Genomic DNA, 4,250 nt, shown 5'->3' with positions numbered 1-4,250 from the left:
TCAAACCTCTGTCCTCATTGGGTGAATGATTTGACTAACAGCAGTGCTCCTGTTGAGGATGATTTGCTTGAAATTAAGAAACTTGTTAAGTCTAAACATGATGCTGTTTCTTTATATCTTCAAGATACCAGAAATACTAAGGATATTTTGTTGTCTATTGGGGATTGGGTTTTAATTAAAAAACCTACAAGAATTAGGAAAGGAGAGTCTAAATTCATGTTACCAGTAAAGGTTGTACAGGTTTCTAAAAATGCTGTTTTGTTAAAAGGAAGGGGATGGTGGAATAAAAGATGTTTGGTCAAAATTACTAATGATCAAGCCTCCAAGATCATCTCTACCAAAAGAAAGGGTCTTCATGATTATGACTCAGGTGAGTCAAGTTCTGGTATGGATTTCTGTGTCAATATGTCTTCTTCATCTAATGTTAACAGGAATTGTGCTTCAATTAATGTTGATGAAGATTTTGTTTCACATACTGATTCCATGACTAATGTTGTTCCTCCTTTGATATTGCCAACTTCTTCTTTAAGTTGTGTTTCTTCACCTATGGTGCAAACATCAGCTGCTATTTCTTCTCCATCTTTAGATCCACAAAGATCTCATCGCAACGTTTCTGTTCCTCAGAAATTTAAGGACTTTTATTTGATGTAAATTAGCTTCTATGTAATAGACTTTTCATATTGTTTTTTATGACTTTTCTTTTGTTCGATAATAAAGGGGATGTGTTGGAGTTGCTCTTTCTCCTTTAAGAGTGGCTCGCAATCTTCACGTCATTTCATCTGTATTGTGAGCGTGCTGGCACGCTCTGTTATCTTTTAAATATGCTATGTTAAGAATATGAATGTTGTATACCTCGTGCTTTGTTATTATTCAAGTCATGTCCTCGCAGATGCGTTTTCGTTGTAACTGCCTTTAAAGTTGTTGGAGGCAGTTACAACAAGGACGCTGCTGGAGTCGGTTGTGGGCTTATTTATATGAACCTACTTTCTTGGATTAAAACACTTAAACTACAGTGCAACACTTCTGGTACCTCATTTGTATCTTTACAACATTCCATAGTAAAGTTTCTTATTTGATCAGTTCTGGTGTATTTCCAGGTTTAAAACTTTGTCTGAGTCATTGTGGTGTACTCAAAACTTCAAGTGAAAAGAAGCACATTTACTAACAAGTTGGTCTGTGTAAGGCTTGTATGCGGGATAGGGTAGGTGCCTATTCGTAATAAGACAATAGAATGCTCGTGAGTTAAGTGGGCCTTAATTGTTTTGGAAAAGCTTGTGGTTTTCTTGTATTCATGTTAGTATGTAGGTAATTACATTCAGATTTTAGACTCAAGAATTATCAGAAATATACGTAGTGGTTGAAGGCCATCTAATAATGTGTAACGAAAAACTAGAAATGCTAACCAGAGACAAACCCCACAGACACTATCCAGCCATGTTCACTTTAAATTTCCTTCTTTGAAAGGGTGAGAACAACAAAATGAACTTGTCAAAGGTTACACGGTCTCAGAAATGTCCATAAATAACAAAACACATTATCATATAACATAACATGTGTATTTCTAAAGTGCACGTTCACCACTACGGGTATTTTGGCGCTGAATAACAGATGTTTGTTGTTACCCAACTCAATGGTAGTCATTTTATCGACCTCAGATGGCTGAAAGGCTGGGTGGACCCGCCGGGATTTGAACCTGTGATCATGAGGGCGAATACAGGCTCCTGCAGGAGACGTATTAGTCCACTGAGCCACCAGACCCAGCTAGTCACAGAAGTAAAAAAAAAAAAAGAGACTCCTACTGTTTCATCTACCTCTGCTAGGTTTGCACGGCTGTGTTAAAATCAGGAAGTAGAATTCTGAATACCTAACATTTATCGGACAGTGAATCTTTTATGTCTAGGTAGTCTACTTTAATGTAGTGATTTAGATGCTTAGGGCCTGATTCTCAAACTTCACTATGTAGTACCACAAAACATACCACAAAATGTAAGGTTTGCCTATACTTATATGTGCAGAGTTCTCCGCCCTAACTGTGGAGTCTCTGCACATGTGAGTGCAGATTTTAGTAGTAAATGTGGGAGGGACACAGGAGAGTGGGTGGGAAAAATGACTGACTTACTACTAACTAGGATGGGATTAAGAAGAATTATTAGCGATGGTCAAGGCCAGGTTTAGAGAGGTATGGCACTCACCCACACAAAAGTTCGCCAATTGCATAACTCTGGGGTGGAGGCATGTAACTTATACCATTGCAGTAAGTTTGAACTCAGAGTTAATGAATACTGAATGTGCTAAACTTATTACAAAGTGCTAACTTACTACAAATGTAGTAAACATACTACAAAGTGTGACATACCATTGTGAATCAGGCAGTGCTTTAAATGGGAAAAAATAAGTGCAGGTACTCATTAAAATGAGTTGGAGGTGTGGCAAATGGGCGGGGTTATGGGGCGGGGTTATGGGCAACATATGATGATACATAGTGACTTCTGAACCAGTTGTAGCATATATCAAAACGCATGAGAAATGCGTTTATGTAAACAAATCAGGTTAACTCATTACACAAAATGAAAGCCAAACAGCATGATATGTTAACATTTCCTTGTTTTTTAATATGTGCTGCTTCTTAATGCCATATGTTATTTATTGTTCTTTGGCACAATACTTAGGGGCATATTATCAAGGAACGGCGTTATAATTATCGCCGCTTTAGCGGCAGAAAACTGCCGCTAAAGCGGCGATAATGGGCTTGATAATACGCCCTTGTGAATTCCTATAGAAGCCCATGTTCTGGTGTGAACATGGGCTTCTATGGGAATTCTCTACGGCATATTATCAAGCCCATTATCTCCGCTTTAGCTAAGTTTTTTACCGCTAAAGCGGCGATATTATAACGCCATGCTTGATAATATGCCCCTATATATTCCCAAGCGGGCACACACACACAGAGCGAAACAAGCTGAGATGAACACAAAAGCATTCCACCCATTCCCTTTAAAATATCTCCTGAAGAATGGATGTGTGTGGGGACGCCGGTGCGCAGGAGGTTGACAGAGGAGCGGAGGAGGAGGTGACAGGGATGGTGGGGAGAGGAATAGAAGAGGGTCTGGCTTCAGTTAGGGCTTCGCTTCAGGGGATGCAGCTCGGAGGATTGAAAAATGCTTATGCCGGCGACTGATATGTACCTCCTCACTTTAAATGTCCGAGGCTTGAATAACCCGGTAAAGCTCAGGGCGGTCTTGTCTCTCCTGGAGAACTTGAAGGCCGATATCTGCCTCCTACAGGAGACGCACCTCTTGCCCAAGGATTGTCATAGGATGAAATCGCGCCATTTCCCAACTCAGTTTTTCTCTTCGGCGTCCACGAAGACCTCAGGGGTTGCTATATTGGTGTCCCACCGCTTTAGAGGCAAGGTTCTGCAGAAAAGCGCTGAAATAAAGGGGCGGCTGCTATCCTGCAGGTTTTCTCTGGGTGAGGACACTTTCACAGCTAGTTCAGTATATGGACCTAATGAGGGACAAGAAAAGTTTTTTCACCAGATTCTTAGTGAGACAGCCACGTCCCCGGATAGACATATTGTGATAGGGGGGGACTTTAATTTGGTTTTTGACAACCTCCAGGACAGATCGGGGCAGCGCCATTCACAGGCAGGCACTCTGTCAGAGGGGGGACATTGCAGGTTGAGAGAGCTGGGGTTGACTGATCTTTGGCGGAGCTTTCACCCGGGTACCAGGGATTACACATACTACTCCGATGCTCACAAGACCTATGCCCGTCTAGACTACCTATTGACATCCACCTCCCTTACAGTGCTGGCATCCCAGACAGACATTGGGGCGACGCTTAAGGCGGTGCTAAGAGGCAAATTCATAGCGCTATCGGCGGCGGAAAATACGGAGCGGGCGCGTAAAAGGGAGGAGCTGTCGGCGAATATGCGCGAGCTAGAGAGGATCCACCAACGGACAGGGGCACCGAGAATTTGGAGGCAGCTCCGTCTGGCACGTCAACAGCTAGAGGTTCTTGACCAAGATCACGCCGAATACGCAGCTTTGAGGGTCGGTCATATGTATTACACAGGCGGGGACCGCTGCGGGCGGCTGCTGGGAAGGGCACTCAGGGAGCGGTTACAGCGCCACGCGGTACAAGAGCTAACCACACAGGCGGGCAATAGAGTTACAGGGGATAAGGAAATAGCGAATGCCTTCAGCGATTTTTATTCCGCGTTGTATACCGTAGCTGGACTTAACCCC

This window comes from Lissotriton helveticus, chromosome 8 (genome assembly GCF_964261635.1).
Source record: "Lissotriton helveticus chromosome 8, aLisHel1.1, whole genome shotgun sequence".
Classification (NCBI taxonomy): domain Eukaryota; kingdom Metazoa; phylum Chordata; class Amphibia; order Caudata; family Salamandridae; genus Lissotriton; species Lissotriton helveticus.
Note: the sequence above shows the minus strand (reverse complement) of the source record.